This window comes from Lissotriton vulgaris, chromosome 2_1 (genome assembly GCF_964263255.1).
Source record: "Lissotriton vulgaris chromosome 2_1, aLisVul1.2, whole genome shotgun sequence".
Classification (NCBI taxonomy): Eukaryota; Metazoa; Chordata; class Amphibia; order Caudata; family Salamandridae; genus Lissotriton; species Lissotriton vulgaris.
This window is the reverse complement of record NC_141687.1, coordinates 81,817,431-81,843,219: the sequence shown is the minus strand read 5'-3', so window position 1 is coordinate 81,843,219 and position 25,789 is coordinate 81,817,431.

Below are 25,789 nucleotides of genomic sequence, written 5' to 3'. Positions count from 1 at the left end.
CTCGCCACACGGGGCAGTCAGATGCCGGGTGGGCACCGACTGTGCACACCCAGCGCTAGCAGCGCTAGTAACGAAGGGCAGGCGCTCCCAAGCGCCTCCAGGACAGAATACAGCGCTCACAGCGCTATGGCCAAAATCAAGCGCTTTCCAAGCGCTAGGCAGGCGATTTCAGCGCTCCCAGCGCTGAAGGGCAGAGAGCAGCGCTCTCAGGCTGCAGGCAAAGAATCCTCAGTGCTCCCCAGCACTGGAGGACAGGACAAGGCTCCAGCAGGGGCTGGAGGCAGGCAGGGGGGGGCAAGGCTGGGCCAGAGCCAGCACACTGGGTCTCCAGGCAGGGAGACACCCCAAGTGGCGGTCCTTCTGGCCCCAGCAGCAGCAAAAGCCCCCTCTGGCAGGATCCAAAAGTAGAACATTTTCCAAGGGGACACAGCCCCTTCTTATACTGTAAATTCCTTTGTTTCAAGGTGCAGGGTGGGGGAGAAACCAGTCGCAGCTGGTTCTGGAGCACTCTTGGTGGCCCAACCACCCATTTCATTCACTGGGGAGGCTAGGGTCGTTAGACACACCACAGGGGGGCGGAGCCAGCATTGTGTGGGGAAAACCCAGCCCATCCAGGACACAGGTACACTCCTCCCACACATCACTCATGCTAATCTCCCACTCACCACCGGGCAGACCCATCCAGACTTCCTGGAGCCTGGCATGCCAGCCAGCTCCAGCCAATCACGCTCCAACACCCTCACTGCACACATATCTCAATGTCCAGAAGTAGCACTTCCCTTCTAGACACATACATGCCGCAGACACCATCTTGCAGCATTCACTCTCACGAGTTTATACATACTAAACTCGAGCCTGCACTCCCCACGCATCAGGAACTACCAGGGACACACACATTCCCCATGCGTTCCTATGGGAGGGCAGGCCAGCCATACTACACGCACGCACTTTCACTCTGGGGCTCAGGGGGAAGTGCGCAGAGACCCAAAAATCACTGACACAGGGTCACAAATAAGGCAAAAAGTCTAGGGGTGAACCTGCCCTGCGGGCCAAGTCCAACAGTCGGGAATTCGGCGAAGAGCCATCAGGAGGAGGAAGAGTTGGAGCCTTGAAGCAGCGACACCCTCAAATCAGGCCCCAAGTAAGGTGGTGCATAAGGGGGAAGAGTACAGAGCGTCTGGGAAGTCAGCTAAGATGCCGGGAAGGAGCTCGTCCAGGCCCCAATTGTGAGAATAACTGTTGAAGCCCTCTCTCTTTCACCTTACCCTAGTAGATTAACTTCATGACTAGCCTGGGTAGTGGAGAAAGTCCGTTGAAAGGCTGGTAGGGTTGAAGGTGCAGGGGATTAAGAAAAGCAGGAAATCACCTCACAGTTGAGAAAGCAACCTGGGTCACTGTGGGTAGCACACTTGAAGGTGGTGTATAATTCAAGATTTTCTTACAGGGGGGGAAGGGAAGAAAACATAGTGACTTCATCCTGAGCCTACTTGTGAAAAGGTGGTGTTAGAGCTGCTTATGTGGTGAAACATAACAACTGTAAACCTGGGTTTGTTTCCCCTATTGTGAAGGAGGTAACCTCCCTGGGTCCAAAGACTTGGCAATTTCTGAAGTGTTAACCTGAGTGGGGTGAAGTGTAAAAGTGGAATAACCCTGTTGGTGAATCCAGGAACCCCTAAGCCTGGGTGTATAGTTTAACAGAAAATAGAGTGCGTTAGTTGTCTATGAAGAAGGTGGTTCCTAGAATCATTTACTGTAAAAAGACTGAAACTCCTCCATGGAAACCAATGTAATGTGTTGTTAAGCTGGAAAGCTGAATAGTGAGATATTTTGGCAACTTTGAAGAAATTAATAATTTCACTGTTTGAATGTATTGTATTGAATTGTGCTATCTGAAGATAAATAATAGACAAGAGAGCAAAGAATATTTTTATAAAACAGCTCATATTTTTACACAAAGATTGGTGTAGCGTCATTTTTGAGTGGAATTGCTTGATGTTACTGCTGGGTTGTATGCAATCTTTACACATGTGCCTCAATTAGAGTTTGTCTTACCCTAGGCCAGGCTACCCTAGGTGACCTGACAACATTAGGTTCCAACAAATTGGTGGCAGCGGTGGGATGGTGACTGTGGTTGCGACTACTCTGCAGTAACTACGGGTAATCCACTAACCTACACCTGGAGTTTTCTCCTAGAGGTCTTCCTAATTTTTACTTTTGCTTTTTCCAAATTAATTCCTGGTGGTGGGGTGGAGGTAGCTTCAGGTTGCCCTTGTAACTCTATTCTTCTTGTGTGTTTAACCTTGAATTGCCTTTTGCAAAATGGAATTTGCACTGGAAGAACTGGACACTTGTTCTGTGGCCCAGCTAAAAGATTTCTGCCAACAAATGGGGGTGTTTTTTAAGCGTGGTGCCAAGAAGGGGGAACTCCAGACCAGTTTGAGGGCTTGGGTGGAAGCACGCACAGAAGGGAAGGAGGAGGATGAGGGGACGGACCGGGACACGGTCATAGGGGTAGAGGGATTGTTCCAACCAGAGGTGGGAAACCTACTCCCAGGACCAATGACCTACTCTAGGAGGGGCAGTAGTGTCTCCGGAGGAAGCTTGACTGAAGCGGAACTCACAGACAGGAGGGAAAAGAGGCAATTGAAATGGGAATTGGCCAGGTTAGAACAGGAGAGGGAGGAGTGCAGGATGGCTCATAAATTCAAACTAAAAGAGTTAGAGCTCAAGGCCCTACAACGGGGACCCTCTCCTACTCCGAATGGTGGCAGCGAATCTAGGGAACCAACCAGGGAGACCAGACCCTATTTGCCTAAGGACATAATTGCTAGCTATAGTCAAGGGGATGATATAGCCAAATGGTTGGCTGCCTATGAGGTCTCCTTAAGAGCCCATGGGGTCCAGGAGAAGCACTGGGGGGGTGGGTTGTACAAGTACATGCCTCCTACCGGTCGGGACACCTTGCTAGCCTTAGAACCGGAGGAGCAGACCAACTACCCCACCATGAAGCTAGCATTGATCAGGAAGTTTGGGTTAACCCCTGAGAAGTATCGCCAGAAGTTCAGGGGGAGCCACAAGTTAAGCACCCAGAACTGGGTAGACTTCCTAGATTATGCAAGGAAGGCAATGGAGGGTTGGGTACAGGGCAGTGAGGTGAAGGATTATGAGGGGTTGTATGATCTTTTTTTGAAAGAGCATCTACTCGAGAAATGTTTTCCCGAGCTGCGCCAGCACCTGGTGGACAGCAAGCTGACCAACCCCCGGAAGCTTGCAGAGGAGGCGGACATCTGGGCAAGTACCCGGGTGTCCTCAAAGGGGACTGGAGGGGATTCCCAAAAGGCCGGACAGGGCGCCCCTCAGAAGAAGGAGGGGGGGAGATAAAAAGCGGGAGTTCTCTAAAGGTCCCCAAAACAATTTTCAGGGAAAGGGAACAGGTTTCACCCCTAAGGCTAACCCGCCCAGAAACCCTCATCCTGGCCAAAGGCAGCAGCCAAGGGTTGTCCACTGCTTCGAGTGTGGTGGTGTTGGACATTATAAGGGAGATGTCAGATGCCCAAAGAGACCACCCCCTCCCACCGGAGAAAAAGCCCCGGGAGTAGCTAGTGTAGCGCTCGGGGAGGAGTTGCCCTTAGATAAGGGGGGTGAGTGGGCGGGTGTCCCCTTAGTGTCCCTGGGAGAACGGGAGATGGTTCCTAAGATCCAGGTGCCCCCAAATACTCTTAAGTATGGGCAATGGATCACCATCAATGGCCTGAGAGGGGAGGCTCTGAGAGATACAGGAGCCAGTATGACTATGGTGAGAAGTCAACTGGTGTCTCAAGAGCAGGTGGTTCCCAATGTACTCCACCCCGCCGCGATGGCTGACGGCAGAATGGGCCACTATCCCGTGGCTGAGGTTCCCTTTGAGTGGGAAGGGGTTGCAGGTTCACTTCGAGTTGCCGTAAGCCCTGCCGTGCCAGTTGATTGTCTGCTGGGGAATGACATGGAGCACAATGCTTGGGGAGAGGTGGAATACCGGACGCACTCTGCGATGCTGGGTACACCTGACTGGGCCTGTGTAAGCACAAGGTCTGCGACTGCCCGGAGAGGGAGTTCGCCTGGGTTGGAGCCTGGAACAATGGCCCAACCTGCTGCCAAAAAGGGACAGACCCCAAGACAGGAGAAGCCTGCTTCAGCTTCCACACCCCATGTGACAGATCGGCCACCTGTGATGGTGGACCAGGAGTCCGTGGAGGGGGAAGTAGTTTCTCTGGAGGACCTGCCCATCCCTGCTGAGTGGCATGTGGAGGGAGGACCTACCAGAGAGGAGTTTTGTCAGGGCCAGAAGGAGTGCCCTACCCTTGAGGGACTGAGGCGACAGGCTGAAGCCCAGGCAGCAGGGGACGTTGCGGGACACTACCACATTTACTGGGAGGATGGCCTCCTCTACAGTGAACCCAAGGTACCCTTACCTGGTTCATCAAGGGCCTTGGTAGTCCCGCAACGATACCGAGCCTTTCTGCTGGAATTGGCTCATGCAATACCTTTGGCAGGACACTTAGGTCAGGACAAGACCTTTGCTCGGCTTGTCCCCCACTTTTACTGGCCTCAGATGAAAGTGGCGTTCAACACCTACTGTCGGACATGTGTATCCTGCCAGGCCAGTGGGAAAACAGGGGTGAAGCTGAAAGCTCCCCTGGAACCACTTCCAGTCGTTAGCACCCCCTTTGAAAGGGTGGTCATCAACATTGTAGCGCCATTGGATCCACCAACAACAGCTGGTCACAGGTTTATCCTGATTCTGGTGGATCATGCCACACGGTTCCCAGAGGCAATTCCTCTGAGGACGGTCACTGCACCTGTGGTGGCTAGGGCCCTAATGGGGATCTTTACGCGAGTGGGTTTCCCCAAAGAAGTTGTGTCTGACAGGGGGACCAACTTTATGTCAGCGTACATGCGGGCGATGTGGAAGGAGTGTGGAGTGACCTACCGGTTCACCACTCCCTATCACCCCCAGTCAAATGGACTGGTCGAAAGGTTCAACAAGACCTTGAAGGGCATGATCAGAAGTCTGCCTGAAAGCCTGCGGAGGAAATGGGACGTCCTCCTACCCTGTTTGCTATTTTCCTACAGGGAAGTGCCACAGAAGTGAGTGGGCTTCAGCCCCTTCGAGCTTCTGTATGGGCACCCTGTACGCGGTCCTCTCAGCCTGGTGAAGGATGGATGGGAAAAGTCTCCCAGGAAACCCCCCCAGGATGTGGTGAGCTACATGCTGGCCTTCAGGAGCCAAATGGAGAAGTTGTGGAAGCAAGCTTCTGACAACTTGGAGGCCAGCCAGGCAGTGATGAAGGAGTGGTATGACCACAACGCTCACCCGGTGGAGTTGGAGCCTGGCCAGAAAGTGTGGGTGATGGAGCCTGGAGAGCTTAGTGCCCTCCAGGATCGCTGGACAGGCCCCTTTGAGGTGTTGGAGAAGAAGGGTAAGGCCACATACCTGGTGGACCTTAAGACCCCACGACAGCCCCTACGGGTGCTTCATGCCAACCGACTCAAACCCCACCATGAGAGGCCCGAGGTCATCTTAATGATGGTGACTGATGGGGGAGAGGAAGCGGAAAGCGAACCTCTCCCAGACTTGTTCTCGTCTCAAGAAAAGGATGGGTCAGTGGAGGGAGTGATTCTCTCCCCAACCCTAACTCCTGAACAGCGGGAGGACTGTCGCCAGATACTGGAGCAGTATTCTACACTGTTCTCCCTTGTCCCGGGAAGGACTCACCTGTGTACCCATGATGTGGACACAGGTGACAGCCCACCAGTGAAGTCAAAGACCTACCGGCTGTCCGACAAGGTGAAGGCTAGCATCCATGGTGAGGTTGCCAAGATGCTGGAGCTAGGAGTTATAGAACCTTCCAACAGCCCCTGGTGCAGTCCGGTGGTTCTAGTGCCAAATGCCGCTCCACCAGGCACCACTCCAGAACTGAGGTTCTGTGTGGATTACCGGGGACTGAACTCAGTTACAAAAACTGATGCTCATCCGATCCCTAGGGAGGATGAATTAATCGACCGGCTGGGAGCTGCCCAATATCTAAGTACCTTTGACCTCACTTCAGGGTACTGGCAGATCTCCCTGACAGATGGAGCAAAGGAAAGGTCAGCCTTCTCCACGCCTGAGAGACACTTCCAATTTTGCGTGATGCCCTTTGGGCTCAAGAAAGCCCCTGCCACTTTTCAGCGGCTGGTGAATCAGGTCCTCTCCGGAATGGAGGGTTTCTCTGCTGCTTATCTGGACGACATTGCTGTCTTCAGTAGCAGTTGGGAGGACCATTTCCAACATTTGCAAGCAGTTCTCCAGGCCCTGAAACAAGCTGGATTGACAATCAAGGCCAGCAAATGTCAGATTGGGCAGGGGTCGGTTGTGTACCTTGGACACTTGGTGGGTAGGGGGACAGTGCAGCCCCTGCAGGAAAAGATTGAGGCAATCATGGCCTGGGAACCCCCCCAAGACACAGACTGAGGTCCGAGCTTTCCTGGGCCTCACAGGCTACTACCGTCGCTTTGTGAAGGGGTATGGCACTATTGTAGCGCCTCTCACAGAGCTCACCTCAAAGAAACAACCTCGACGGGTAGTTTGGACAGAGGCTTGTCAGCAAGCCTTTGAAAAACTGAAGCAGGCAATGTGTGCAGCACCGGTCCTGAGGGCCCCAGACTTCTCCAAGGAGTTCATTGTCCAGACAGATGCATCAGATTATGGCATTGGGGCAGTGTTATCGCAACTGAATAAAGAGGGCTTGGATCAACCTGTAGTTTTCCTATCCAGGAGACTGCTTCCCCGGGAACAGAAGTGGAGTGCAATTGAGAGGGAAGCTTTCGCGGTGGTGTGGGCTCTGAAGAAGCTGCGGCCATACCTGTTTGGCTCGCACTTCCTGGTTCAGACTGACCACCGACCCCTTCGTTGGCTGATGCAGATGAAGGGGGAGAATCCCAAGTTGCTGAGATGGTCCATCTCCCTACAGGGAATGGACTTCCGGGTGGAACATCGGCCTGGAGTGGACCACGCCAATGCAGATGGTCTCTCTAGGTATTTCCGCCTTAGTGATGAGGACTCCCAAGGGTTTGGGTAGTTCTCCCCACTTTCAGCTGGGGGGACGCGTGTTAGACCTGTCTGGCCGTTTGCATAGTCCCTCCAATTATTTATTTATTTTGTCCCCTTTTTGCCCCTCATACCTTTGTATCTTCTTGAGTCCACTAGGTTTTTATGGTGTTGGCCTGGGGGATAGGTGCTCTTTTTCCCTCATGATTTTTCACCTCAGGCCTAGGTGCCCTTCATGACAGGAATTTACTTAGAGTCACAAAATGGTGGCTACCAACTGTCCCAACTGCCATATCCTAGAATGCCCCATAGGTTAACATTAGGCCTTCCAGAACTTTCTGGACCCTACTGGACCCTGTGTGGACAGGCTATATAAGGGCAGAGGTCAGGAAGCCATTTTGTGCAGTCCAGTTAAGTAGAGGAGAGAGGCAGTGGTGTGAGGAGGAGGACGCACTAGAAGGAGTTAGTTGGTCTGTGGGATTGACAACCACTTCCAGAAGACGTTCCCCCTCTTGCCCCTGACCGAACCCTCTCATTGGTCCTTACTTCCTGAGGGAATCGGTACGGCCGTGGATGTGGGCCCCTGAGCCTCTTTGACTCACACTTCCCCTGCGGAAGTCAGGGAAAGCCTCCTTTCCCCTCCCCTTTCTTTTTGTGGGAATTCCTCACCGGTAATCCAGAGAGGAAGGATGGAGAGAGTTTCCGCATCCGGCGCTGCTAAGTATCCCCTGAGGCAAGGGCGAGCGACAGCGAAGGTGCTGTTGGGCAGGGCGCTCAATTGAAGTTGGCGCTAGTCACTGCGCAGGCCCAGTGGTGCGGCACTTCAGGAGGGAGGCGGCGTAGCACTGAACACTGCGCAGGCCCAGAATCGAGAAGCAGACGGCCAAGCGTGTGAGGGACGGCGCCTTGCGGAGGCGGTGCCTAGCGGAGACACTGATCATCCGCGCAAGTACTGCGGCAAGAACAAGAAGTAAGCAGCGAGGCTCGCGGCGGTGGCTGAAACACCGGCCGCCTCAGCCCGGTTATCTCTGGTGGCTGGCGATTAGGCGAAGAGTCGGGAATTCGGCGAAGAGCCATCAGGAGGAGGAAGAGTTGGAGCCTTGAAGCAGCGATACCCTCAAATCAGGCCCCAAGTAAGGTGGTGCATAAGGGGGAAGAGTACAGAGCGTCTGGGAAGTCAGCTAAGACGCCGGGAAGGAGCTCGTCCAGGCCCCAATTGTGAGAATAACTGTTGAAGCCCTCTCTCTTTCACCTTAACCTAGTAGATTAACTTCATGACTAGCCTGGGTAGTGGAGAAAGTCCGTTGAAAGGCTGGTAGGGTTAAAGGTGCAGAGGATTGAGAAAAGCAGGAAATCACCTCACAGTTGAGAAAGCAACCTGGGTCACTGTGGGTAGCACACTTGAACGTGGTGTATAATTCAAGATTTTCTTACAGGGGGGGAGGGAAGAAAACATAGTGACTTCATCCTGAGCCTACTTGTGAAAAGGTGATGTTAGAGCTGCTTATGTGGTTAAAAATAACAACTGTAAACCTGGGTTTGTTTCCCCTATTGTGAAGGAGGTAACATCCCTGGGTCCAAAGACTTGGCAATTTCTGAAGTGTTAACCTGAGTGGGGTGAAGTGTAAAAGTGGAATAACCCTCTTGGTGAATCCAGGAACCCCTAAGCCAGGGTGTATAGTTTAACAGAAAAGAGAGTGCGTTAGTTGTCTATGAAGAAGGTGGTTCCCAGAATCATTTACTGTAAAAAGACTGAATACTGCTCCATGGAAACCAATGTAATGTGTTGTTAAGCTGGAAAGCTGAATAGTGAGATATTTTGGCAACTTTGAAGAAATTAATAATTTCACTGTTTGAATGTATTGTATTGAATTGTGCTATCTGAAGAGAAATAATAGACAAGAGAGCAAAGAATATTTTTATAAAACAGCTCATATTTTTACACAAAGATTGGTATAGCGTCATTTTTTAGTGGAATTGCTTGATGTTACTGCTGGGTTGTATGCAATCTTTACACATGTGCCTCAATTAGAGTTTGTCTTACCCTAGGCCAGGCTACCCTAGGTGACCTGACAACATTAGGTTCCAACAGGTGGTTTATCTGCTAGATCATGTATTACAAGGGACTAACAGTTATATATTTTTCCTGGTTCTTTTCTGCTTTCATGACTTGGGTATATAGGACTTATGAGTTTTCAAATATGATATATCTTCATTTCATAGATTGAGCAGTAGCATTTTGGGTCGTCTTCTGGATACTTGTGAATTGGACATTACTCCATCCTTAAGTTAAACTACAGATTTGTGAGAAAGGTGAGCAATTGTACAATAAGTATTAATTGTATATTTTCAGTTGATTAGGAACCTTCATTGTTGGCGAACATAGGGTGATTCAATTACTGAGATTGTGAAAGATTAGACCTATACATGTCAACAATAGATATTTCTTCAAAATGATTGAGATTATCACATGAGCAGCAAAACTCCCCCATGTGTTATTATGAAGAGTCATGGAATATTCTGTAAATCAGGTTTAGATTGTTTATTAGGCAGAGGGCAATCTGTTGCAACATACTGAAGATGGGTGTGATATTTGTATATATTTTTTTGATCACAATATATAGATGGACAATTATATTCTTGATAAAAAAGATACCAATGAAAGTGTTTGTTTCAATTAAGGGTCAAGGTTGTTGAACTTCTTTGTCTAGTTTGTGCTTGTTTAGTTGTTTTATTGAATCAGTGATCATTTGTTTTTCCTTGTTTACAGCCCTGATGATGTCCAAGGAGGGGACGAAACGCGTCTGCTTTTGATTGTATATTTAATACATTGTGAGCTGACTGACAGCAACATATAGTTTAAAATAAAAAGAACAATCATCATACAAGACTCGCCTGGAAGACTGTTCTTGAGAATCTATGTACAATTGTGATATTGTGTATTTGAACACCGAACTGTTTACTAGCATGCTCCTCCCCAGTCATGATTTATGTAACTGCTACATAGGTCTAGGATGGTGCCTCTTAGGGAAGTTGGGTGTGATTTTGTAATTTCATTGTGGGTGATAAGGTTAATAACTGCTCTTCTGTGCACCAGGCAGGTGACCCTTCATCGTCCAAATCTGTCATTATTTATATAGGGTGTGGGTAGCACGGGAGGTTAGAAATGGATGACGATAGGGATAAGTTAGCGGCTGAGTTATTTCAGGTGGGCAAACCAGTCAGGACTACAGGCAGAAAGGACACGACTAAAATAAGTTTACGTGACAAATTTTTTAAATTAGAAAGGCTTTGTAAGGCCGAATTATCTAAATGGACGGATGGTATGACCCTTAAGAATTATTTGGATCAAAAAAGGATACCGAGAGGGTTACAAATTCTTATTTTCCCTACGTTTGATGATCTGGCGGAAGATCATCTGAAAGAATGGGAGGAAAATTTATATGCATCAACGTTCACTATGATGAACATATTAATCAAAAATGCAGATAGAAAGGTGGAAAAACTTAGACAAGAGATTGTTGATCTAGAAAAGGAAATTAAATATATGAACTTGCCCGATTTGACAGATAAAAACTACTTAGTTTTGAAAGAAGTGATCAATCGACACCAATTACAAATTAAAGATAAGAAACTCAGTAAGTTAAGACGTGATGAACGTGATTATAACCAGGGAAGAGCATTTACATTTGCCCGTGATATGAAGAACTTCCAAAACAGAGACAGTCAGGTGGGACAGCACCAGTAGGGGAGCTTAGTTCAACCAATTACAGTAGTTCCAGTATATCTTCCATAGAGGAAACAACAGTCCCTGGGGCGGGAGGAGCTCCTACAAAAATCTCTTCTTTTTGCGAGGAGCTAATGAGGATCAAGAAAGGTCAGAGAAAAATCCCTGTAGAACCAGAAGGGTGAGGAAACATCGCAAATATGAGGATGGGCACCTGAAGCCAGGACAAGATCAGGAAATAGATCAGGATATTGATTTGAGGGGTGAATTAGAGTTCATCAATCTCTGACAGACATCTCAATGTATATGAATTATCGGTTCTGAAAAAGGGCCTTTCATTTTGTCCAACTAATGTATGTGATTTCACGAGTTTAGAAATTGATTTATTCAAATTTTCTAGAAATCTGAAATTGAAAAGTTTTTTTCCATGTTGGATACTAGTGTACAAAACAAATTGCAGAATAAAAGTTCGGATATAACGACTGCCGATTTGCTAACTATTCATTTATTGATGTCTTTATCAGGGGAGACAGATCTTGATAATAATGATGTAGCTAGTTTATGTGATTAGAAACTGATTATTCTTGTTCAAGTGGACTGCGGACCAAATCTAAATTCATCCCGGAGGAAAATCAGTTTGCAGCTATAGATATATTTGTGAAGAAAACCATGGAGGAATTCCATAGGTTGGAAGATTCAGGAGCAAATAAATTGAAATTTAAGGATAATCTGTCTCATTTTCGAAAGGTGGCCATACAGGATTTGAGGAATGACACTTCAATAGTAATTAGAGAGGCCGACAAGGGGGGCAACATCGTGGTGATGAATAAGACCCATTATGTCAAGGAAATTCAGAGACAACTTAGTGACCCGAGTTGCTATGTTAAAATACTGGGTAATCCGATGAAAGAAGTAACTAGACGCATTGCGGAGAGACTTTTTATATGGAAGGAGGAAGGCTTGATAGATATGGTGGAGTATAAGTATCTGAATGTGATTCATCCGACCTCCCCATTTTTGTTATGTTATGTTAAAATGTATTTATTAAGGGCGCGTACGCTCGTAGGCTTTATGGCGCTATCGGAAAAGAACATAACACAAAATAATACTCTAAAAATAAGCCTGTTTAAAAATCCAAGTCTTGAGAGAGTGTCTCAAAGTAAGAAGATCAGGACTCTGCCTTATAGGCAGGGGAAGAGAATTCTAAAAGGTGGCTGCAAGATGATCAAAACAGTTGCCCCCCAGACGTTTTTTCTTGAAGGTAGGGACAACCAAAAAATGTTTATGCGCAGAGCGAAGGTTTAATGAAGGGTTGTACATAGAGACAAGTTTCCTGATGAATTTTGGGCCTGTATACTGTAAAGCTTTAAAAATAATACATCCAGTCTTGAACTTTTGAATTTTTGTATACATTACCAAAAGTACACAAATGCAGAATAAACCCCCCTGGGAGACCGATTGTCTCCAGTACGGTAGTGCGACAGAGCATTTGTCAGAATTTGTGGATGGCTTTTTAAAACCACTAGTAGTGAACTTACCATCCTATATCCATGATACCATGGACGATCTGAATAAAAACAGGACTTTAAATGGGAAGAAGGGATGTTATTGGTGACGTTGGACGTAGGGGGATTATATACTTGTATCAACAATGACAAGGGTGAAGAGGCATTGAACCACTTTTTAAGTAGCAGAAGTGCAAGCTTACGGCATCACTCAAATATGTTAGTGGATATGAGTAAGCTAACTTTGACAACAATTATTTTTTATTCGAAGATGAATGGTACCATCAGGTGAGAGGTACGGCGATGGGCTCCAGGTTTGCTCCCTCCTATGCCAACATATTTATGGGTTGTATGAGAGGGAGCATGCCTGGGGCAGAGACTCCATGGGATGGTCGGACCTGGTCTTATTTTGGGCCAGGTTTATAGATGACATCCTAATAATCTGGAGAGGATCATCAACAGAATTGATGGGGTATTTGGATTACCTCAATTCAAATGACTTTAATGTGAGGCTTACCATAAATTACAGTATGAACCAAATTGAATATCTTGATGTGGTACTAGTGGTTGAAGGTGACAGGATTACCAGCAAATTATTCAGGAAAACTACTGCCACTAACTCAATACTGCGGGCAGACAGTTTCCACCCGGGCGCAGTAATCTCAGGAATTCCCTTTGGGGAGATGGCCCGGGTGCGCAGAAATTGTAGTCGTGATTGTGACTTTAGAGAAGAATTTGATAATTTACAAAACAGACTGAGCCGGAGGGGTTATACGACCAGTAATCTTGTGAGAGCCAGGGAAAGGGTCTCAAAAATCAGTAGAGAGTCCACATTGGTTCAGAAAAGCAGAGCGAAGCCATGCAGAAGATTAACTTTTGTTACTACTTACTGTACCCAGAAAGATCAAATTAGAAAGGCTTTAGCAAAAACTGGAATTTGCTCAGGGGTGTACCAGGTTTACTGGAGTTGGTAGGTGATAAACCAATGGTGACCTACAAAAAAAGTACAACAATTAAAGAGAACGTTTCTAGAACTTTTGTATATCCAGAGAGTCCTGCAACTTTGAATTGGTTACCACCTCCTCCAAAAAGTTTTTATGGATGTGGGTCATGCAATATGTGCGCCTTGAGTCTCAACAAAATTAAAAACTTCTCGTACAACAGTGGTAAACGTTACTAGATCAATGAATTTATTAATTGCAACAGCGTGGGAGTTATCTATGCTATCATCTGTGATTGTGCAAAGGTATATATTGGTAGCACAAGGAGATGCTTGAAAACAAGAATTCAGGAGCATAGACGCGCTGTAATCAATCATGATACTAGGTCACCTCTGTTTGTACATATGGAGAGTCAGCACAGCGCTCTGAAAAGTTTTACATTTCATGGTGTTCAGGAGGTGACCCAAAACATAAGAGGTGGAGATTGGGATCTCAGGATCAGACAAGCGGAGGATAGGTGGATTTGTAAATGTAGATCGGTGACTAAGGGATTGAACGCTGATTTGGAATTGCATTACTTTTTGGTTTAATCTACTCCGGCTGCCATTATGATCAATAGTTTGCAGGGCACTTGGTGTCAAACATGTGTGGTATGGACAAAGGGAAGTATGTTTGTGGTATTTGTTCTTGGTGGAGATTGACGTGTTAGCTTTTAGATCGGGAGTTATCTGATGGGTAGCTGCAACAGAAACAGGAATGGTTTTGGGGACAGACCAGTATATTTAATTGGTCAATTTATCATTGATGGAGGAGTAGTATTTGTTGAGTGAGGGATTATGACTGAGAGGCCTGAGTATCGCACAGGAGAAATAATGAAAAAGAATATTCAGTTTTACAATTGAGATGTGAGGAGATTGTATATCATGCTGGTTGTTAGTACTAGGAACCATTTGGCAAAGGGAAGGAGGCGTTGCATTCATTTGGGCATTGTTACACTTTGGTTAATGACAGGTGAATTAGTTTAGGGACACGGTTAAGAGATTGCATTTTATGAAATATGATGCTGGGAGCTAATGTTAGGAACCTTTTGGTAACGTGGAGGAGGCGTTGTACACATGTGGTCTTTGTTACATTTTGGTGTAATGACAGGTGAAGCAGTTTTGGTACATGGAAAATGAAGCATAAAGCAAACGGCGGTGCGAGGAGCACTCCTTTGTTTTGATTTATCGATGTTATTTTAAATATGGAGCTTCAACTTGCGAATCTGCAGTTTAGTATCACTTCCGGGCACGTCATGATGACGCGGTTTGTTTGTGCCAGTTTACGGAAGTTGAATACGACGATTTTTAAATTCGCTTGAAAGTTACAGGAGCTCAGGTTAACTCGGCCATACGTCTGAAACATGGACAAATAGGAATTTTAACTTTGCGCGTAGGTCCAATCAGCTACTTGATACATATACGGACCAGAGAGGGAACTGTGCCATTTTACGGACGTTCAATACGACGGACGTTGAATACGACAATTTTCCAACTCGCTTGGAAGTTACCGGAGCTCAGGTTACCTCGGTCATAGGTTGGAAATGTTGACGAATAGGAATCTTTGTTTTACGCGGAGGTCCAATCAGCTGCTGGATGCATATACGGACCAGAGAGGGAACTAGGCGGACACGGAGATTGACAGGAAGCGGGGCAACTCAACCGGTTATGTAATGGGTGGCGGACCTGGGAGTAAGCGCCTGGGCCGTACACAGATGGTAGGTAGTTAAAAGATAATTGAGAAGAAGATTCGACCGTGGTGATTGGAGGACGTGGTCTTTAAAAGGACTGGGATATTTTTTCAGACTCGCACTCCGAATTTATCGGACCGGGGGCGCGGGTCAGGAGGCCGTTTGTGATGATTTTATAAGGTAAGAGGTATATTCCACAGGGAGGTGTTATTGAGTTTAAGGCTAATGGATTTTGGACATTAGGAGATTATAATAGGATTCAGGTAGATTTTTTACGGTTTCTTTTTGGTGCAGTTTACTACGAAGGATAAGAAGGTATATGGTTATGTTGAACAGTAAAGGAATCATGCGTGTATTTGAAGGCTGATTCAGACGACAAGAGGGACAGCGTGGAGAAGATAATTTTAATTAAAGTGCAGGTAACAAACTAAAGGAGGGACCGTGGGGGGGACCGGCAGGCACTATGGGCGGCGGAGCTCAAGTGGTGAAATTTGAATATTGTTTTCTTGCTCACAGATTTGAACGAAAGGAATTGATTTGTTGCTATAGTCAATAAATGCCAGTGAATGAACTGATGACAGGGACTCTTTAAATTTCTTGGGGTTAGTAAATGGATCCTATCTTCCGTATTGATGGGATTTTGACCTAGAGGGATAGGCTTGGGATTTACAATTAAGCTTCCACGACTTTGGAATTTCTGGGGGCGTTGGGAGTAGGTGAAAAAATAGGAGTCATGGATAAGGTTGTTTATCTGGTAGATCATGTATTATAAGGGACTGACAGTTATATATTTTTTCCTGGTTCTTTTCTGCTTTCATGACTTGGGTATGGGACTTATGAGTTTTCAAATATGATATATCTTCATTTCATAGATTGAGCAGTAGCATTTTTGGTCGCCTTCTGGATACTTGTGAATTGGACATTAATCCATCCTTAAGTTAAACTACAGATTTGTGAGAAAGGTGAGCAATTGTACAATAAGTATTAATTGTATATCTTTAGTTCATTAGGAACCTTCATTGTTGTCTAACATAGGGTGATTCAATTACTGAGATCGTGAAAGATTAGACCTGTACAGGTCAACAATAGATATTTCTTCAAAATGACGGAGATAATCACATGAACTAACTAAGCGGCAAAATTCCCCCATGTGTTATTATGAAGAGTCATGGAATATTCTGCAAATCAGGTCTAGATTATTCATTAGGCAGAGGGCAATCTGTTGCAACACAATGAAGATGGGTGTGATATATGTATATATTTTTTTGATTACAATATGAAGATGGACAATTATGTTCTTGATATAGAAAATACCAATGAAAGTGTTTGTTTCAATTAAGGGTCAAGGTTGTTGAGCTGCTTTGTCTAGTTTGTGATGGTTTAGTTGTTTTATTGAATCAGTGATCATTTGTTTTTCCTTGTTTACAGCCCTGATGTTGTCCCAGAAGAGGATGAAACGCGTCGGCTGTTGATTGTATACTTAATACATTGTGAGCTGACTGACAGAAACATATGGTTTAAAATAAAAAGAACAATTATCATACAAGACTCGCCTTGAAGACTGTTCTTGAGAATCTATGTACAATTGTGATATTGTGTATTTGAACACAGAACTGTTTACTAGCACGCTCCTCCCCAATCATGATTTATGTAACCACCTAGGGTATCACTGCCGCTAGCACCAGCCATGTCATTATGCCTTTTTTTCACGAATATACACAGATTCAGCAAAAAGCATTGGCAAAGCTTATGTCACAAAGTCAAACCTATTGTATGTGCCACTCACTTGCTGATTGAACTCTGCTGCCTGTTGTGGTCAGGACGTTGTGAAGGTCCGCGCAACAAAGACCTCTGCCTTCCTGACTGTTGCCTCCCCTGACGAGGACTCGCTGGTGGGAGCGAGCTCTGCTATCGGCAGAGCTAGTCTAGCGCTCCCAGCTAGAGACCCGAGGGTAGAGGCTTGGGCGAATCACCAGCAGCTAGCCGGGGGACTGCGAGGACCAGCAATCTCCACGTTGCTCAGCTGGTTCCTCTTCCCCCGGCGGCCACGCCCACGGACACGCCCACCGCCGACCGTCATTAAAACCTTTCGTGACACCCGCTCCGCGGGTGCCACTCACTTGCTGATTGAACTCTGCTGCCTGTTGTGGTCAGGACGTTGTGAAGGTCCGCGCAACAAAGACCTCTGCCTTGCTGACTGTTGCCTCCCCTGACGAGGACTCGCTGGTGGGAGCGAGCTCTGCAATCGGCAGAGCTAGTCTAGCGCTCCCAGCTAGAGACCCGAGGGTAGAGGCTTGGGCGAATCACCAGCAGCTAGCCGGGGGACTGCGAGGACCAGCAATCTCCACGTTGCTCAGCTGGTTCCTCTTCCCCCGGCGGCAACGCCCACGGACACGCCCACCGCCGACCATCATTAAAACCTTTCGTGACACCCGCTCCGCGGGTGCCACTCACTTGCTGATTGAACTCTGCTGCCTGTTGTGGTCAGGACGTTGTGAAGGTCCGCGCAACAAAGACCTCTGCCTTGCTGACTGTTGCCTCCCCTGACGAGGACTCGCTGGTGGGAGCGAGCTCTGCAATCGGCAGAGCTAGTCTAGCGCTCCCAGCTAGAGACCCGAGGGTAGAGGCTTGGGCGAATCACCAGCAGCTAGCCGGGGGACTGCGAGGACCAGCAATCTCCACGTTGCTCAGCTGGTTCCTCTTCCCCCGGCGGCCACGCCCACGGACACGCCCACCGCCGACCGTCATTAAAACCTTTCGTGACACCCGCTCCGCGGGTGCCACTCACTTGCTGATTGAACTCTGCTGCCTGTTGTGGTCAGGACGTTGTGAAGGTCCGCGCAACAAAGACCTCTGCCTTGCTGACTGTTGCCTCCCCTGACGAGGACTCGCTGGTGGGAGCGAGCTCTGCAATCGGCAGAGCTAGTCTAGCGCTCCCAGCTAGAGACCCGAGGGTAGAGGCTTGGGCGAATCACCAGCAGCTAGCCGGGGGACTGCGAGGACCAGCAATCTCCACGTTGCTCAGCTGGTTCCTCTTCCCCCGGCGGCCACGCCCACGGACACGCCCACCGCCGACAAGTACATAATCACCATCATTTCAACCGCGGCGCGGGACGCGCGCGGGGCGGAGATCGGGGCGAAGACCGGGCCGTTTGAGGCCGTTCGAGAACGTGAGAGTCCGGTCCGGCCCACACCCCTAAGCCTCACATCTTGGATATTCAAACTCAGGTACCTACCATCTCTCCGAAGCCTGCTACAAACTATTACTGCCAACTAAAGATTTCCCGACAACTCATCTAGTGAAAATGAACACGAGATCAAGTAAGCAAAAGAAACTCAAAAAAAATGGGATAGGAGAAAAACTGTTAGGTCCAATGGATGATTTTCTCTCCAAAGCAAACACATTCATTGACCAAAGTATAAGTCTGATTGAGGGGAGAGTATCAACTGAACTCGCAATTGCAAGGCGATCCTCAATGGGACCACTGGCAACTGCAAGAACCCCAGATACACAGTCAGCCCCTACACAAACAACAGTGGCCACAAACAGACTTAGTCTCACAAATAATGTAGATCTTTCAGCCTCGCAACTTTCTGTAACATTTTCAGAAAGCGAGTTAGAAAAAACTCCCGAAATTTTCCCTGATCATACCCCGGAAGAAGTAAGGCAAGCGAGAGGGAGGAGGGAGGGAGCTATAAAAAAAAGGAAGGATAGGGAAAATCCTGACAACATCGTAAACACCAAAGTGATCGATCACATAGATCTGAGTGGCACTACAAACCCGGCAGCACTATCCCATCACACTGCTGCCCCAAGTAACAATGTAATAACGATCCATCAGCCACCACAGAATCTCCAAGATATTTCCATCTTAGAATCCTCGGTCCCACAAACAATGGGCAAGGAAAGAGAATCATCAAGACTAATCAAGGAGATAGCTTCCCTCCTAGATTCCTACATCCGCCCATTAGAGACCAGACTCAGTAATATTGAGGCCCAACTGACAAAAATCTCTGGTTGCCTTAAGCCAACACCTTTACAGGGACTGCCAAAAGTGGGTTCAAACACCTCGACTACTCTGCCCACACACAAGAAACCTGTAACCTTAGCTGCCCCGCCGCCCAAACAGCAACCCATAGTGAAAGCTCCTACAGTACCAAAGGTTTCCACAGTACAGAAACCCACCCCTAAGGTTCTGACCATTCCCCCACAAATTAATACCTTACCTAATACATCTGTAGTAAATACGCCAACCGCAAACACGCCGGCCCCCAAAACTCCTGCCACCAAAAAGACAAATCCCTCAAATAACAAAGGACCCCTAAGAGGGACCACTGATCACAGGCACCCCTTAAACATGCCACCTGAGGCGTGCCCATACGTGATAGTAATGACGGGGGTTCCCGAACTAACGGGAGAGGGGACGGAACCCAACTGGTCATTGAAGAACAAAGTCCAGTATTGGCTGAACACAAATCGACCTGTTCCGCCAACCTGGAAAAGTAGAATAACATAAGTCTGTAGGACCTCGTGGGTGGGGCATAGGAAAAAAACTATCCGGGGAGATTGTATAGTGATCACTTTTGAGGATCCCAGCATAGTTGAGTATATCTGTTCTTGGGAATATAATAACACCGCTGGGGGGATTGCTACTAGATCCCTCTCCTATTTTTACCCAAAAAGATATAATAATAACCATACAAACGATGTTGATAACATCTGGCGAAAACCAATTCCACAGCCATGGGAACTAGACGTCGCCGGCCCAAAACTATTTCAGCGACACAGTGACCCTGATAACTCTTGGTGGTCAGTAAACCAGAACTACCAACAAAAAGAAGCCCCGTGGCAGACTATGGGTCCACAAAACAGACTTAGAAATTGGGACCAGTGGGAGAGACCGCTCTATCAATCCTATAGACCCACCTATAGAGACACCACATATGGGCAAAACTGGCCAGGCATACCGACCATGAATCGGTTTAGTTGCCTGGAAATGGTCGATTGACCAAGAGTCAAATCCCCGGAGCCCCTACATACAACCCCGGCCACATCCAATTTTACCCCAGCCCTATTAGAAACCAAAAAGGCAGACTCAGAAAAGGAAACCCTACAGCTCCCGGTGATCTTTTGGAACGTGGCAGGCCTCCGAAATAAAATAGAGGATGGTACGGCCGCCCGTTTCTTGGAAGTTGCTAAAATCATATGCTTACAGGAGACCTGGACCACGACGCCCCTACATCTTGTAGGATACAAGACATATTCATCCCCCGCCCTTCCAAGTAGCTCAGGTAGACCTAGAGGGGGGCTGGTAACCTACATAGCGAACACAATTCCCGACATGAAGGTTTCAAAGGTAGATCTATTACCAAAGTTCCAGTTGCTTACTCTCACAACTGGGAAAAAACTTTCTATTACGATAATCAACTTATACAATAACCTAGATGACGATAATTTCATTAACACCCTCTCCCTAATTCAAGAAAAAGTCACCCAACATAGGCACCCCTACGAGAGTATGGGAAATGCTCATATAATCTGGGGAGGAGACTTCAACTTACACCCCTGCCCGAACAACCAGACCTGTGGATTGGTGGACGAACACGAGAACCCACTCGTCCACTTTATCCACTCAAGAGCGGGGCTAGCTATGAACAAGACACTTTCAGACCTGGATCTTCAAATAATAAACCCTACTCTACAACCAGACAATAAATTAGAACCTACCTATCGAGGAAGGGGGCACGAGACCACCGTTGATTATGTCATTGTTACAGAAGGCCTAAAAGAGCAAACCAATAACTTTACAATCCTGGAAAATACCCTCAGCGACCACTCCGCTTTAAGCCTGAATCTACAAATGAATCAACCAAGATCAATGATGGCAACAATAGCAAACACCCTATCACAAAACAGACTCGAACTGGGTAAAAACAACGGATATACCATAAAATGGGAAAAAGTGGACCCCAATAATCTCACTAACACTTTAGTAAAGTCCGTTTATAGCAACATTTTGAGTTGCCTTGACCCACACGCAGAACCAAAGCAAATCCTGGAAAACTTCAGGACGATACTAGAACAAGTTAAAAAACTGTTGACCAAATCATCCAAACAGAATAAATCAAGCACCACAGGTTGGTTCAACCACGACTGTACCAAGGCACAGACCAACCTGAGAAAAGCACTCGGAAATTCAAATAGATATAAAACAAAGATTTAACATCTCTGGCGGGAGTACAATAATGTCAGAAAGGCAAGGAAAAAGGAGCTGAAACAGTCCTTGTGGAACGCTCTGCACAAAAGTGCACTCTTGAAAGATAGCCTGGCTTTCTGGAGAATTGTTAAGTCGCCCCTGTTAACGGACTCCAACATCCCACAGATAGACGTGGCCATCGATGAGGAAACATGGGTGAACCACTTCTCAAAAATTTTTGAACTAACATCAATAACAGAAGAACGTCATTTTAACCTCCCACCTGTAGCATTTCCAATACCAATAGATTTTGAACTACAGGATGTTGAAATGGCACTATCAATGAGCAAGAGTGGTAAAGCACCCGGCCCCGACGGGGTCCCAGTCGATCTATTTAAACATCTTCCTGATCTCTGGGCACCAATACTCACAAGAGTATGCACAGCAGCAGCGAAACTTGGCCTACTGGAGTCGTGGTCATGCTCCATCATGGTCCCTATCTTTAAGAAGGGGGACCGTCAAGACACGAAGTGTTATCGACCAATATCGCTGCTTGACTCCCTGGGCAAAGTAGTGGGCAGAGTTGTCCTAGAAAAACTACAGCAATGGGCAAAAGACAAAAATATCCTTTCGGATCTGCAGTTTGGATTTAGGGAGGGCTTTGGTACAGTCGAACAGGCCCTAAATCTAAGCTTGCTAGTGTCAAAATACATCCATGCTAAACCAGGGTCCATCTATATGGTATACGTGGATTTGTCCTCCGCGTTTGACTGCGTGTCACACGCGAAGCTCTGGTCACTGCTGAGTTCATTAGGGGTTGACCCTCCCCTCCTGGATTTTCTGAGGGAGTTGTACGGTGAAGCCTCGGCAAGAGTGAGATATGGGACAAAAGGAGAGCTGACTGCACCGTTTAGGGTAGAGCGGGGAGTAAGGCAAGGGTGCGTCCTGGCCCCCTTCCTCTTCTCTCTGTATACCAACGGCCTAGAGGAGACTATGTTGAGGGGGGGGCAGGATTTGCCCAGAGTGAAACATTGCCCGATCCCCGCTCTGCTTTATGCGGATGACGCAGTCATCTTAGCACGTACCCCTATCGAACTTCGCGGACTTCATGGGTGCTTTGGACCTGCATATCAACGTCAAAAAAACTTTTGTCATGGTAGCGGGTGGACAACGAAAAGCCACTAAGTCCATCTTCTTGAAAAACCAAAAAATCGAAAAGACCTCGCAATACCCATATTTAGGCATCATGATCGATGATAGCCTAAACTGGAAAGCAGCGGTTGAGGCTAGGAGACATCTTTTCGAACGAGCAATTCTGGCGCTGATGAACTTCTCCAATAAACTTGGAAAAAGACCATCAGTAGAACTGTTACAGATTTACGCCGCAAAATGCCAAGCCATCGCACTATACGGTGCAGGGATTTGGGGACATACAGCCATTGGTTCACTCCAAAAAGAAGAAAACATCTTCATGAGATTCCTCTTGTCAACCCCAAAAGGCACTTCCATCTATGCCTCACACATGGAATTGGGAATCCCATATATTGAAGACTTAATAAAGATCCAACCACTTTTACTTTGGAGGCGCGTCTGGCTGTCGGAAAATAATAGCCTGACTAAAAATATTTTACTGGACACCATGGAACTGGACCATGTACAGAAAATAGCATGGCTTTCCTATGTCAGACATTTCTTTTCCGACTTAGGATTACAAAAGTACTATCATACCCCAGAAAAACTAAAAGAAATATCCAAGAAAAAACTGAAACAAAATCGCGCTGAGCCACCTAGAGTCCTTGAGACTGACTTTGCTGACAACCAAAAAATCTGTGATTCATGCGAATATGATACAGCATTCCCCGAAAATCCAGTTATATTTGACCCTGGAGCTTACAGCATATGACAAGATGCTCCTAACAAGGTTCAGATTGAATCTTTTCTATAGACTAGTGACATTTCCCGAAAAAACAATTGGAATACTAACATGGACCCCTGCCCATGTGATGATCTGTCCCAACAGTCTACCATTCATACAATTTTGTTTTGCAAGTTCTTCCACACCCATCGAAAAATCTGGATAATCCCTCTATTAAAAAGATGGGGTCACAGACAATGTCGTCCAGCCATGCTGTGAAACAGTGAAGGTATCGGATCCTACATCTGACCAGCCCGGATCTCAACAATAGGAAAAACAGAGCAAGGTGGCTGGACAGGATTATTCAAAAAACCATTCCCCAATCACACAGCCAATATGTACCGTGTGACCACTGGATTTGTATTCCAAACAAATTTATTTTCTTTTTCACATAATTTCCACACACTATTTAAGAAAAACAGGCACAAACAGAACCACTGTCAGATCAAAAGGTTCATATATACAGTATCTACAAACATACACATTTACGAATTTGCAACAGTGAATTAAGCAGAATTGATTGAACACACCAAAAAAAACATTAGAATATATAATGGTCCAATTGAATTGCAGTTATATACAGTGCAAAAAAATACATGAACAAAGAACAAACACCAGTCCTAGGAACTAAAAAACCAAGAGACAAGCGGGTTTGAGATCGAAAAACCAAGCCTGCCTGTCTACAAAAGCCTGTGGTGTGATGTTTCTATGGGGTTGCAGCACTAGGGTCCACAATTGTGATGTAATTTATATCCTAGCGGCACCCTTTATTGTTGCCACAGGGTGGTAGTGCCGACGCGTTTCGAACCTGGATGTTCTAGGTTCTCTTCAGGACAGGGACTGGGGGAAAGATTCTGCACGGGGGCACAAAGGTTGCCGTAGTGTAGGTATAGTGTAGTTCGCAGTCAACCCTGCAGTATATGCAGAACAGAACTGAGGGCGTGTGCCTTCGGAGAGCGTTCAAATAGGGAGGCAGCTCACATTATTGGCGCAGAAATGAAGGACGCTGGGGGTCGCGTAACTAGTTAGCATGGAGGAGTCTCGTTCGTTATCGGAATTAACCAGACAAATCGCTCCACCAACTAAGAACGGCCATGCACCACCACCCACAGAATCGAGAAAGAGCTATCAATCTATCACTCCTTTCCGTGTCCGGGCCGGGTGAGGTTTCCCATGCTAGCACTTCAGACTTTGGACTCCGAATGTACTTGCTACCACGTACTCAATTTTTTAAAGTGTATCATGAGGCATAGAAATAACTTGTGAAATAGAAGAAAAAATCAGAAGGTTACTACTGCCCTTTACCAATTTCTTGCACAGTACCTGGTCGTATGCTTTTAAAAAAATTCTGTGTATTTTGTATGTTATGATAACTTTTATGGTTTTGCACTGCTAAAAAACCGAATAAAGATTATTATTATTATTATTATTATTGTATGTGACATTGCTTGATTTTTTTTAGCTTCAACCAACTTCCAAACAATTGTTATGCAGTTACTGTGCAATTTAAGAATTTTTTGAGGTCACACTAAGCACTCTTAACATATGCTTTTCGGTTTTCAGCTTGAAGATGCCTTTTTACACCAAATCTGTTTCCATTTGCATTGGTCTATAAATCAAGCTAAAGTGATCACCCCAGACTTTGAAGAGGGCATACCAGGGGCGGTACAGACAGTGCAGTGTACAGTTTTGGGCATTTTCGCAGTTGCATATTTCCCATTTCCATTCGTGGCACAGGAGTCTTTGTGACTTGCATCACTTGCTTTTTGTAGGTAAGTGCAATGATAGTTTTGCAACTCACATCTCCTTGTGCAGAGACCCCCATGTAGACATTAGTCATCGAGCGAGCATCATGGATCAACTAGAGCACCAGGTTACGTTTTACCTAAGATGGGCGAAGGTTCTCAAATATAAGGGCAAATGATAGCATACTTAGTAATACAGTAGTTTTTTTTCTGTATTTTCCCATATTAGCTGAAATCCCACCTGCGGAATTTACTTTACAGGAGAAAATCCAGCAGAGGCAATTTCTGCTACTTCAGAGCTGTGGTACAAAGGGATTTTTTCTATCATGTTGGCACAAAAAATTGCATTTTGAGCAAGTACAAATTAATCTCCTTATTTCTGCTACGCAAATTTTGCCATGTTTGGTAAATTTGCTTTGCAAGTGTATTCTTTTATATAATATTATATGCTTTTGTGACATGGTGCTAAAAAGTCCAACTCTTTAGTAGTAAAAGTGCAAATAGGGCCATCTTTTCCATTCGTACTAGTTGTACATGGTTATTCTCTGAACATTCCAATTTTTATGGTCTAAATTGACAGCGCAGCAGTTGTCATATAATTATTGGAGAATCCAAGGAAGAGATGATGACACAGATGTTTTGATTGGGCAGAAGTTGTGAGCTTACACAAAGCTGTGCCCATTTTATTTATCCAACTGCCTGAGCTTTACAGGGGCACTCACATGCCATTTTAATGCTTTTAGAGTGTCTTAGATAACTCGATAATTTAGGGCATTTTTGTTCTGGCAGCTGCAGAAATCGGAAGAGGGTAGTCATTAACATGAAAGAATTTTTAGGTATACCTTGACAGTACATTCATAAGTCAGCCCAATTGGCATTGCCGGTGTTCGTAGAATTTTGCGGAAAATACATGAGTTTGTAATAATGCTGCAGTACTACTTAAAGTACTTAAAGTACTTCA